This window comes from Oncorhynchus mykiss, chromosome 14 (genome assembly GCF_013265735.2).
Source record: "Oncorhynchus mykiss isolate Arlee chromosome 14, USDA_OmykA_1.1, whole genome shotgun sequence".
In the NCBI taxonomy this organism is placed as follows: Eukaryota; Metazoa; Chordata; class Actinopteri; order Salmoniformes; family Salmonidae; genus Oncorhynchus; species Oncorhynchus mykiss.
Window position 1 is genome coordinate 19,264,253 of NC_048578.1, and position 14,076 is coordinate 19,278,328.

The following is a 14,076-nucleotide window of genomic DNA, read 5'->3' on the forward strand; positions in this document are numbered from 1 at the left end:
TGCTGGAAATGATCAATACATCTTGCAGAGGGAAAGTAAGAAGACAGGCATAGAACAGAATAGACCCTGGGTATTGGAAGGGAGAGTTAGATAAAAAGCTGGAAGACAAAACGAGTGGATGGATAGAAGAGAAAGCTTTTTTAGACATTACAGTATGTTGAAGATATTTATTAACATAGAACATCACACAACCTGTATGTTTTCATATCTTTGTTTCCTAGTCTAGTTAGCAAACATCACATTACCTATATGTTTTCATATCGGGTAGGGCTATGGTTGGGCTGAGGGCTCCGGCTCGAAATGGACAACAGCCATCAACCATTATTATGGGAAGCTCCATGGTTAGATTGGTGGAAGTCCGAAATACCTGGAGCTAGGGTAGTTTGATTCACAGACTCTGTCTCAGATTGGCAGTCTATCAGGCGATCGTTAAATCTGTGTGTAAAACTAGTTAAAAAAGCTAAATCTGATTATTATGTTAATTCACTATCTGAATGTACAGGGAACCCAGCTACATTTTGAGAAGCTGTTATGTCACTGAAGGATTGTGTCTCCTCTTCTCGCCCCCAATAAATTAATTTAGATCCTGGCCCTATTACTGACAAAATTGATATCATTAATGCATTTAATCCCCATTTTATCTCTGCGGGCTATATACAGTATTTGAATATTTTTCAAAACCAGCTCTTGAAAGAGTAGTTTGGATGTTGATGGTGAAAATCTATTTAATGATACTGTAAATGCCAGTCAAGAATTGTATTTTTGGGAAATTCACTGATGAATAAGTCCTGGATGCTTTGCTAACATTAGACAAAAACTTCCAAAGCATAGAAATCTGCATATTTGTGCTGCCACTCCATAAGGGTGGGAATACAAATGGTCTTGTTAAGTATCACCCCATTTCAAGACTACCTTCTATAGCTAAGATTCTTGAATCCTTGGTTAATGTACACCTTTCTTCGTTTTATCTGATAATTGTGTGCTTAATATAAACCAATCATGGTTTAGGCCTGGGCATAGCAGTACCACAGCAACCACGCTAGTTGTTAACAATCTTGTCAATGCGTTGGATGCTACAACTAGCTGTGCTGCCTTGTTTATTGACCTGTCAAAAGGTGTTTGACACTGTTGATCATTCTGTTTGGCTGAAGAAGTGATCAAAATAGTCTAGTTTGCAAACATCAGAAAACCTGTATGTTTTCATATCTATTTTTCATAGTCTAGCTAGATAACAAGTGGAAATCAAGAGTTTCTGCACAATCACTGCCATCATTGTTCAGGTTATTGTCTGTACATTGATGACGTTTTAACTACAAGGACGGAGAATTCGACTCAAAATGTAAACATTAAAAAAACCACTAACGCACATGTCAAAACAAGTGATATTGTAAGAAACATTCTTTCACTTTGTGGTTCTAGGTTTTGTTATGTTTTTGTGGGGGGGTTCATTCCAATACTGGACTTTGGCACAGTTGGAAAAACCTAAGCATAAATTAAAATATTATTTTCTTAAAACACGCTATATGTTTCACCAACTGCTCTCTGGTCCTATTGGACTAAATATAGCAGCTATTTTTCCTAATACATTTTACAGCAACTTTATGGATGCTAAAAGAGCATTATCAATCCTCCATCTATCAAATAACCATCAGTTTGCAATACGTTTATTGGCTGCTGTACATCCAAGCTGTCATAGCAGGAATCAGGAAGTTAGTCTGACATAACCATTAGGGAGAAGGAAGTGAAGGGCCCTGGCATGCGTACAACACCCCTAACGCTCTGAACACTCCCGAATCCACAAACCATCCATCCCTGCCTTCCTGAGTTACTTTTCATAATTATTGAATTACATTCCTCGTAACCCATTAAGCAGGACGTTTTCTTCTTAACCACCTGCTCTTCTTCCTCCACCCCATTTTACGCCATCAATCTTTCAGAATTACCGGACCCCTAAAAGCTTTCTGACTGGCCTATAATGGGGGACACCGGGGGGTCAGGGGGGGCTATAGGACAGGACTGTGTGCTCAGGAACTGTGATGCCTCAGCATTTGTGTTGGGGGTAAGGGAAGAAGGGAAGAGGGGATGGTGGGGGTGAGAGGTGGGGGCCACTCTGTCAGTCTGGGGTTCTGAGGGGGGGGGGGGGATTGTTGGAACAGGTCACTCACTGTGTGGCTGTGTGGACCCACGATGGGGACTACATAGTGTTGGGGGGGGTCAGTTGAGGAATGGATCATAGACCATTCTGTTATAATGATGACGTTGTCTTGTGCCTTAGGGCACTCACAGGGATGATGGGGACATTGACCCCCAATGTCTGGCTATGGCTGCAATAGACAGGGGGCAAAGCTGAAGGCATGGTGGTGCCACTGGAGCTATAACTTAACCTCTCTCACACACTCAGTTGAACTTCGAGGGGACGACTGAGGACACAGCTTTACTTTACTCTCTCCACAGTAACATCCATTGTAACTGCAGGAAGGTTGAGAACAGACAGTGTTTAGTCTAAATTTGTCAAATTGGGTGACAAATCAATGAACGACTGAACCAACATCAGTAAATGCTGTATGATGATGTTGTGATGTATAATGTGGTGTGTACTTTGTGGGCTGGTTTTAACATTTGTATTGTGGATGGATTGTGTGTGGTTTATCCTGTTACCCTGCTTGCAAACCAAATTTCCCTCTAGGGACAGTAAAAATGTATTGATTGATTATTCTCATACCAATATGAAGCTTGATTCACAATTTAATATTAGTAAGGTGAAGACTGCAGTGGTACATCAGTTGATTGATATGAGCAATACTGACATGTTGGTATGCAATGGTCTTTTTTTCTCACGTACAAGCAATTTTTGGTCTGTGTTGAAACTTATCAATAGAAGAACAGCAATCATCAAATATTCAAATGCATTTACAGAACATCCAATCATTGTGTTCCCTGTTTCCGACAATCAGTAAATACTACTGCACGAAATTCTAAATGCATGTACGCGGTTGAGAAAACTGGAAGTGAATGTTAAAGTAAAAAATGGAGGTTTGTATCTACACACGTGACTAATGCCTGTTTGTCAATATCCCTGCAGTGCAAATCTATAAGGCCAACAGATATGACTGTTATCTCAACATCTGTTGTGTATATGTGCATGTTTGTGTGATCAATTGTGGGTGTTAGAGATGTTTATCGGTGTGTATGTATGCCTATGTGTACACATACGGAGGGCCTCGGCGTACTGTGTTAGTGCTCATCACTCACCTCACTGCATGAACATCATTACCTAATGCTCATAACCCATTGTAGATTATTCATCTCTGAAAGCTCACACTGTTTTGCATAACACACACACAAACACATGCACTCACACATTCCCATGCACATACACACACACCCACACGCACACGCACACACACACACACACACACACACACACACACACACACACACACACACACACACACACACACACACACACAGGTATGCAGATACACACAGGCACCGACACACATGCACGCACACACACAGGCATGCACACAAAGGCATGCACGCACATATAGCCTATCAATAGTCAAACACACACCATCAATACCCTTTCTCCTTTGATATCTCTCTCTATTACGCACGCACGCACACACACACACACACAAACACACACACACACACACCACATGAGATATGAACAACCTTAATAACACCTAAAACTTTTTCTCCCTTCTTCTTCTCCTCCCTGTTTAAATCCACATCCCCTTTAACGTTTCCCTAATCAGATTATCTAATGGCTTTCCTTCTGCTGCTCGGAGACGCTCTGGCCAGACCTTGGAAAGGGAAGACACACGCGGGTGTTCTACTGCAGAGAGATGGAGGAAGCGGTGGAGGGGGTGAAGAGCTACATCCAGGCAGCAGCTCCACTCCAATCCTCCTTCCCCTCCTCTACTCCTCCCCCCACCCCCACCATCCTCTTCCCACCCCCACTTCAGCGAAATCTATAGGGAGAGAAGGCAGAGACAGGTGCATTTTCGACAAATCGAGTTAGCCAAGACATGCCACATCCAATTGGGCTAAATTGATGTGAGAGTTTGCGATGTCTGCCGTGGGTATTACAGCAAAGGTCAGTGTGCCGAGACAATGACATCAATCTGCCTCCACGTGGCCAACTAGTGCTCCGTCCCACATGATTCAGATTCAAGGGATAGAAGCACGTCGGTCGCACAAACATGGACATAGGGGGAAGGAGAGGAAAGACAAATATTGCGAGGGGAAATTGTGTTTATAGGCCTAATGGTGGGCAGGTATATTGAAGTCTCTTTACTGATCCTTAGAGTATGACTACACCTCAATCTTATAATTGTATATATTCTGCTCACTTTAAACTCCTGCACACTTGCTCCATGAATTTATTATGGATTTCCCATTTAAAGTAATCTGCGCAGTGTTTGTTTACATTTACTGTGTTAACTAAAAACACATATTTTGGGTTCTGATTGGGTACGACAGTTGAACTAACTTCCTTAGGCATAAGTTATACTCTTTAAGAAACAATGGGTACATATCATTAATTTCTAAATCGGAAAATGTATGTAGCACCTGCAGATTGCCACTTTAAACCACCTTTTTGGCACTGACCATATACAGGGTTGTCCCGCCAGTGTGCAAGAGTTTCATTTTTACAAAAGAATTCTATACGTTTCCAAGCACTTTGACTTTCAATTAGGTGTGAAAATATTTCTATGATATACAGTTGAAGTCAGAGGTTTACATACACCTTAGCCAAATACATTTAAACTCAGTTTTTCACAATTCCTGACATTTAATCCTAGTAAAGATTCCCTGTCTTAGGTCAGTTAGGATCACCACTTTATTTTAAGAATGTGAAATGTCAGAATAATAGTAGAGAGAATTATTTATTTCAGCTTTTATTTCTTTCATCACATTCCCAGTGGGTCAGTAGTTTACATACACTCAATTATTATTTGGAAGCATTGCCTTTAAATTGTTTAACATGGGTCAAACATTTTGGATAGCCTTCCACAAGCTTCCCACAATACGTTGGGTGAATTTTGGCCCATTCCTCCTGACAGAGCTGGTGTAACTGAGTCAGGTTTGTTGACGACCTCACTTGCACACACTTTTTCAGTTCTGCCCACAAATTTTCTATAGGATCGAGGTCAAGGCATTGTGATGGCCACTCCAATACCTTGACTTTGTTGTCCTTAAGCCACTTTGCCACAACTTTGGAAGTATGCTTGGGATCATTGTCCATTTGGAAGACTCATTTGCGACCAAGCTTTAACTTCCTGACTGATGTCTTGAGATGTTGCTTCAATATATCCACATGATTTTCCTCATTCATGATGCCATCTATTCGTGAAGTGCACCAGTCCCTCCTGCAGCAAAGCACCGCCACAACATGATGCTGCCACCTCCGTGCTTTACAGTGGAGACGGTGTTCTTCGGCTTGCAAGCCTCCGCCCTTTTTCCTCCCAACATAACGATGGTCATTATGGCCAAACAGTTCTATTTTTGTTTCATCAGACCAGAGGACGTTTCTCCAAAAAGTATGATCTTTGCAGTTGCAAACCATAGTCTGGCTTTTTTATGGCGGTTTTGGAGCAGTGGCTTCATTTTACTAGGACTCATTTTACTGTGGATATAGATGGATTTAGATACTGTGGATATAGATACATGTGTACCTGTTTCCTCCAGCATCTCCACAAGGTCCTTTGCTGTTGTTCTGGGATTGTTTTTGAACTATTTCGCACCAAAGTACGTTCATCTCGAGGAGACAGAACGCGTCTCCTTCCTGAGCGGTATGACAGCTACGTGGTCCCATGGTGTTTATACTTGCGTACTATTGTTTATACAGATGATGGTACCTTCAGGCGTTTGGAAATTGCTCCCAAGGATGAACCAGACTTGTGGAGGTCTAGAGTTTTTTTTCTGAGATCTTGGCTGATTTCTTTTGATTTTCCCATGATGTCAAGCAAAGAGGTACTGAGTTTGAAGGTAGGCCTTGAAATACATCCACAGGTACACCTCCAATCCACTCAAATGATGTCAATTAGCCTATCAGAAGCTTCTAAAGCCAATACATAATGTTCTGGAATTTTCAAAGCTGTTTAAAAGGTTAAAAGGCAGAGTCAACTTAGTGTATGTAAACTTCTGACCCACTGGAATTATGTGGTGAAATAATCTGTCTGTAAACAATTGTTGGAAAAATTACTTGTATCATGCACAAAGTAGATCTCCTAACCGACTTGCCAAAACTATAGTTTGTTAACAAGAAATTTGTGGAGTGGTTGAAAAACGAGTTTTAATGACTCCAACCTAAGTGTATGTAAACTTCCGACTTCAACTGTATAGTTTGAAGTTTTTGCAGGGCAGGCTGAAACTTGAATCAAAACCAACATGATTTCCTGAGCACGGTATCAGCGATGAATAAATAGCCTATCAATTTCCCCTAGCATATATAGTGGTGGTTTTGGGAGGTTTTTAGCATCCGTCCTCAGAAAATCTGATATGAATTTGCTGCAGGATTTTGTTTCATCATACTGCCACCTCTTCCCAGGGTCTGTAAATAGAGATTTCAGGCTATCGCTTCCACCCCACGTTTATTCAGAAAATCTTTTTATTTTATTGCATTAGCTTTATTGCTACTCTTAGGCTTTGCTCTGTCTTCCGAGTGATACTTTATATCACCCCAGGGATATTGGTTTTCATTCTGTGTGTTGGTTAAATCTTAGACCAAGCACTAGCCAAGCCAACATACAGTAGCTGAAGTCATATAAAAGATGTTCATATGAGCTCCTACACAGGTCATAACGTGGGAGGTCATTGTGTTAATGGAAAAAATGCATGAGAGAACGTTTTTGAGCACAACACACCAGGCTCCCGAGTGGCGCAGTGGTTTAAGACACTGCATCTCTGTATTAGAGGCATCACTACAGACCCTGGTTCAATTCCAGGCTGTATCACAAATGGCCATGATTGGGAGTCCCATAGGGTGGCACACAATTGGCCCAGCATCGTCTGGGTTAGGGTTTGGCAGGGGAAGGCCGTCATTGTAAATAATAATTAGTTCTTAAAAGACTAGTTAAATCAAATAAAATTTAAAAAAAACATGAGTAGGTGATAATAGCTGCAATTATAGTAGCTACAATATAAAAGTACACCTGCTCTTTGAACATCTCAATCCAAAATGATGGGCATTAACATGGAGTTGGTCCCCCCAATTGCTGCTACAACAGCCTCCACTCTTCTGGGAAGGCTTTCCACTAGATGTTGAAACGTCACTGCGGGGACTTGCTTCCATTTAGCCACAAAAGCATTAGTGAGGTAGGGCACTGATGTTGGGCGATTAGGCCTGGCTCCCTGTCGGCGTTCCATTTCATCCCAAAGGTGTTTGATGGGGTTGAGGTCAGCGCTCTGTGGCCAGTCAAGGTCTTCCACACCGATCTCGACAAACAATGGACTTCACTTTGTGCACGGGTGCACTGTTATGCTGAAACAGGAAAAAACCTTCCCCTAAACTGTTGCCACAAAGTTGGAAGCACAGAATCATCTAGAATGTCATTGTATGCTGCAGTGTTAAAATTTCCCTTCACTGGAGCTAAGGGACCTAGGCCGAACCATGAAATACAGCCCCAGACCATTATTCCCTTCCACCAAAATATTTACAGTTGGCACTATGCATTCAGGCAGGTAGCGTTCTCCTGGCATCCACCAAACCCAGATCCATCTGTCGGCCTTCCAGATGGTAGAGCATAATTAATCACTCCATAGAACGCGTTTCCACTGCTCCAGAGTCCAATGGCGGTGGGCTTTACACTACTCTAGCCGACGCTTGGCATTGCTCATGGTGATCTTAGGCTTGTGTGCGGCTGCACGTCCATGGAAATCCATTTCATAAAGCTCCCGACTAACAGTTATTGTGCTGACGTTGCTTCCAGAGGCAGTTTGGAACTTGCTAGTGAGTGTTGCAACCGAGGACAGAAGATTTTTACAAGCTACGTGCTTCAGCACTCGGTGGTCCCATTCTGCAAGCCTATGTGGCCTACTACTTTGCGGCTGAGTTGTTGTTGCTCCTAGATGTTTCCACTTCACAATAACAGCACTTACAGTTGACCTGGACAGCTCTAGCAGGGCAGAGATTTGACAAACTGACTTGTTGGAAAGGTGGCATCCTATGACGGTGCCACGTTGAAAGTTACTGAGCTCTTCAGCATGGGCCATTCTACTGCCAATGTTTGTCTATTGAGATTGCAACAATGGGTGTGGCTGAAATAGCAAAACCCACTCATTTGAAGTGGGTGTCCACATACCATCGGCCATGTATTGTATAAAAGATCCTAGGTATTCTATAGTTTGAGCTTTAATAGATCAAAACTCTCCTGTAATTGCAAAACCAGTTGGATAAGAAATCTATTTTGCCTGCACTATTGTGCTTACTCAACAAATTGTCTTGGTGTATAGGACAATGTGAATACCAAACAGTAGAAGCCGGTTCTGGAAAGCACCTGTGTATTCTGGATTTGGTTCCATAATGATTTTAAGTCAATACCTTGTCTATTTATTCTCTGAAGTGGACTTTCTGTGAGCAAAAGTTGGGTGGGTATATCTGAACAACACCAGATATAAGATAACCTCTGTCTTCTTTAAGTATATTCTTTGGAAATGTTCCTCAATTAACAAGATGAGTGGACCGGGTACTCACCCCTGTGGAATCCCAAGCCAGATGGTTGGCTGAGAGGCAATTTACTCTCACTTACCAGTGAGAGTCGTGCCTGATGCATAAACATAATCTCTGATACACCAATTCATCATCAGATAGCTTGGGGATTCTGGGTGTGTTCTGATCAAATTTGCGTTCTATGATGATGAGAGGCATGTTGGTTTCGCTTCAGAAAACTGCACATCCAGCAATTTGTCACACACGTCACACTATCTCATGGGAGGCTGGGAGAGGGAAGTACAGGAGCGATTTCTGCTTACTGAGAGGGGCCTTCTGGGAACAGGAAGTGAATCAGCGGCTCAGCCAGGCAGACTGCATCCGATTGGTCCATCTGGCTATTCTTTAAGGATTACATCCAATCAAATTAGCGTTGATTGATCAACACGCACTACGATTGGCTGGCGGCTGTGGGAATTGAAGGCACTATTCAATCAAAACCAGTCATAATTGTGTTAAGGATACATTTTTAAAACAACAGTGAGAAAATGTGTATATTAATATGCAGTAGAATTTATTCTGGTTCAAACTATATTGTTTTATTGAGTATGAACCTGAACCTGCAGTGCAAGAAAAATGTGGTTTTGGACTTATCCTGGAAACCCAGTTTGTGTTTTTGGGGGAGTGATGCCTCAGCTGAGGTTTTGAGTTCCAGAATGTAGTTATGGTTAAATGAAGTGGAAATAAATAAACGCACTAGAAGATTACAGTATTTTACGTGATAGACTGGATAGGTTACCCAGTCAAGCTTCTTTGTGAAAATAGATACCTTCTGCAGGCTGAAACCTTAGATTCAACAATTTAGCAATATGCAAGTTAATTACCAATATAAATTAAAGCAATTTGTGGAATGTGGAATATAAGACAAATTTGTTGAATATATTATTGTAATAAATTCAACATTTGGCCCTATAGCAATATCCGAAAAACATATGTGCATGACATATTGTAGGAGTTGCAGAATGTGAATAGATATCATTTTTATTCAAGAATTATGTTGCCGGGATATTATAGCCTGACTAATTAATTATATTAACACTTTCCTCTTTTGGGCTAATTTTGAATTATTCATAATGATTCATTCATAAGGGGCCAGTATAATAATTAGCCTAAAGGGATGTCTCATACAAACATAACTGTAATGCAGAAGTTACAAGTTAAGCCATCAAACCTGAAAAGAATGAAAACAAAGAGGTCTACTGCTTGAGGCGAAACAAATGGGTAAGCTTTTGTGATGCATGGCAGGTGTTTACATGTGTGTATCTTTGGAATAGTTATAAGAGCAAAGCAAAAAACATTACAATGCACTGGGATACAATAATCAATATAATTTCACAATGACCTTGACGTTTTATGATGGATTGGAAGAGTCGTTTTACTGTAATTGCCGCTCCCCTTGACGCCCCACCAGACAGCGCGACATCCGCTCTCTCATAGGCCAATTTTTGTTTTTAACATTAAAAAGCGCTCCATCATTCTCGATGCGGTGCCCTGTCGCCCTAGACGGCCATTAATCGCTTAATTCCAGTAAACCTACGTGTACACAATGGCCCGCTGTCTCTTGCTAATGCATGTGTGATTAAGCTTTTAGCCCGACCACAGGGCGATATTAGCCAGCAGGTCTTTGCCTTGTATTGAGCCCCAAATGCCTTCAGGGGGCCGGGGGAGGAACGCGCTGGGATTCGGGGGGATAGTTAATGACACTGACCCTCACTTCACCAACAGCCATTCAATTCAACAATAATAACGCTCCACGCAGCTGATTTATGAGACTGGAGCTAATAATTGTCAATTGCTAATGTGGGGGGAATAATGCCAGTATAGTCTATGCTAAATAAAATATGCCCTCTCCTTGCCCGCCCCTGCCTGACACATGACGACCCCACCCGGCTACTTAGGGGAGAAATAAACAGACAACTAGGCTTTGACAGCTTGAGTTGAAGTAGTTCCCAAAAGTACATTTGGGGTTTACATGTGAAAAACGTTGAACAAACACACAGGCTATATGCGTAAAATGCGTGAAATAAATTGGTAGGCTAAATCGGTAGGCTATCAAATACATTATATTTGTTTTTATAAAATAAATAAAACAAACAAATAAGCCAAAATACATGAATGCATCTTATCATAAAACTGTGGACTATATTTTATATTTCCCGATTTTATCTCATGGAGTAGGCATGCAGTCATATCCGCCAAACCGCGATAAATTAACAAGTAAACAATGTCTCGAGGAGGGGAGGATTCACTAAGTTTATTTACAGATGGAAATCGCATGAAGGCCATTGACCAATGTTAAACAGAACGAGACGAAATGATGACAAGGGACTCCGATAAGAATTTAATACCATCTCATTTTGGACGAGTTTATTAATCAAATTCTTGAACACTGGCAAGAGATTTAATGATCACATCTTTTCATAATCTTATTTCAAGCCGGACGATGGCATTCCTCTCCGTTAATGTCGATTTAGAGGTTGGAGTAATTTAGTAATTGATTCTTATCCTAGCTCTCGCTCGTGCCTGGGCCGCGTTTGAGGGCAATGTATTTGCTAATCTTATCCTGTGGAATAAGATGTTTATGCTAGTCTAGTCGCTGGTATCTTAGTCACGTGGGCCTCATATGCAGAGGAGCAACCCGGGGAGGGCAGACAGACCACAAGCCTTCGACCCAGGCAAGTGGCCGTCAGTCAGCCAAAGCTTGACTCTGGAAGATATGGATAACCTCATAGAGAATATTATATGCTATATCTTGCAATTGGATCATATAAACTTGCTTTGATCAACTCACGAACGAAGATGGCTGATTGATGCTCAACATAATCATCACTATTATCATCACCACACACTATTATCGTCATCAACATATCCTATATTTCACCATATCGGCATCACTATGCATCATGCCTCCCACAACTAATTGCAAAATAACAATAGTTATCAAAATACCAGGTTATTTTGGTATTTTATTAGGATCGCCATTAGCTGTTGCGAAAGTAGCAGCTACTCTTCCTGAGGTCTTCGACGACAAAGTGCCCACCCTGTTCTTGTCTTCAGGACAGTACACCACACGTTTTTGTGTGTGTGAAACTCTTCGAGCATATATCGAAAAAGTGGGCCCGCGCTCTTCTAATCGAATGCATCTCTTCCCCAGATGTCACTTTTCATCTGTGCAAGTGGAAACGTGATGAGCCTAGTGACGTGCCACAGATCCTTTTTCGCTGGAACATCCTAAAATCACATTCTTACATCAGCATCTTCGTCGCAGTCTCTTGACTTGTAGGCCTATAAAAGCATTATTTTGACATTGGAAATAATGTCAGTTCAGATGTTGTGTCTATGGATGTAGGAAATAAAGGGGGGGGGGGGGGGGGGGGGGGAAATAGGCTCGGTCTAATAAGGAATTCTGATGTGCCAAATATTTTCCATATTGCTATAGATTTGCTATCGAAAAACATTCACATATTAATTCAATTCGCCCATAATTCCTTTATTATACGAGATTAGTGTGATTGCTACATTTTGCACTTGAAAAATACTTCAAGCCTCCACGGGCACTGCATTGCACAGTGGTAAAATTGTAAACAATTCTGAGCCCATATTCTTTTATTTGATCTTTGGTGCTGTGCGTTTTCTTTTCCCTTAGCACTTGAGTATAGGCCTTTCTAATCTCAATATCAAATTAAGATATCAGACGAAATTGTCAGGAGAACAAGCCAAATGAATATTTTATGTTGCGCTTTGTCATCAACATTGCCTTAGGGTTGTGATTCGACCCCTCCTCAAACACATACGCCCTTATTAATAACCGTTTTGATAGCGGTACGTTTTCCTCAGCCCGAGTAAGACATTATGTTCAATGTGACAGAGGTTCCTCCCATCCCAATGTCTACATCCCCCTCTGTGTTTCCCCTTTTTGTGAGTGTGATACCTCCAATCCATCCACAGACAATGGCATTTTGTTCCTCTGTTTTGTCCTCCTGTCGACCCGCATTCCCATATCGCTGAGCAACGATAGCGCACACTAAAAGGAGAGGAGTTCCTTCTCCGCCTTTTAAATGTCTCCGGCTATTGTGTGGCACTTGCAAATGAAAATGTAGGGTCTCGCACGCATCGCATTTGTCCTGATTTATTTAAGTGATAGCATATGGTCGCTGCTATTTATGTGTCACAAATTAACCGCAGGTTCACTTTTATTAAATAGCCATTAAGATACTGTAAATCACGGAATCCATGCACTTGTGATATTTGTTTTCAGATGGTGCTTAATTTCAAGTGGGAGATCATATATTGACTTGTTAGCATCATAATGCCGAAAGTGTAATGCGTAATTTTACTCCAGCCACTTCGAATCTTATTTAATTTAGTTACGGCCTATTTGAAAACGTGTGTGTAGCCTATAGGCCTGTGTGTGTATAGGCCGGTGTGTGTGTGCCTGTGGGTGTGTCTTACAAATGTAGTGAGTGAGGACGGGCTTAACATTCTCTAATCAAAATATCAAAGGTTTTAACTCTGACATTTAATTCCGCCCAACAGATTTGGAAACCAGTTGATAGAATAAAGGGAGACGTTGGAAATATAAAGGAGGGCGTTTCAGTGGTTGGTGGACTATGGTGGACTATAGGCCGGTCGAATAAAGAGCCGTTTGAATGAGAGAAACGGATGGCAAAAGCTATAATTCTATTTGCCTCGGCAAAATATCAGAAAGGACTTCTCGGTTCTTTGTCAGCTATTAGATTAATTCCTAGAGATGGCTTCTTTTGCGGTGCCAGACGCGTGGAGGGAGGCCGGTGAACCAGTTGGTCTTTGGTTTCAATAATCAAATTAACCATTTGGTAGGCTACAACTTTTAGTCACAACTCTCGTGTAGAATGAAAAAGAAAGAGAAACCATTTACATAAAAGGGTCTAGGTTGTGTCAAGAAAGAATGAACTTTTTATTGTCGTTCATCATTGAATGGGTAACGCGTAAAGAACAGAGGGAAAGACACTGAAACGCTTCAGCAATTGTGGAAAAAAATAATGGATTGCATAGGACTTTATTAGCATAACATCTTCAATGTTATGTTATACCCATTTTTGTAGTTTAATGCACCTTTCATCTCCTGTTTTGAACTTCAGAAAGAAATGCATGGGCCTACTTTCTTTTCTAGAGACATCAACAAAGGGTCAAACGGGTAGTTATTTGACTTTTTGTTGCTAAGTCTTTCTGACTCATTTGTCCGTTTATTTCAAGGAATGAAAGATCCATTTTGGCCGATGCCTTCATTTAATTTTCATGGTAAAAAAAACGGAGATAAATACTTTGAATGATAGTCTAACCCTAAAATTGACAATCTTATAGGGGCTCTTTTGAGT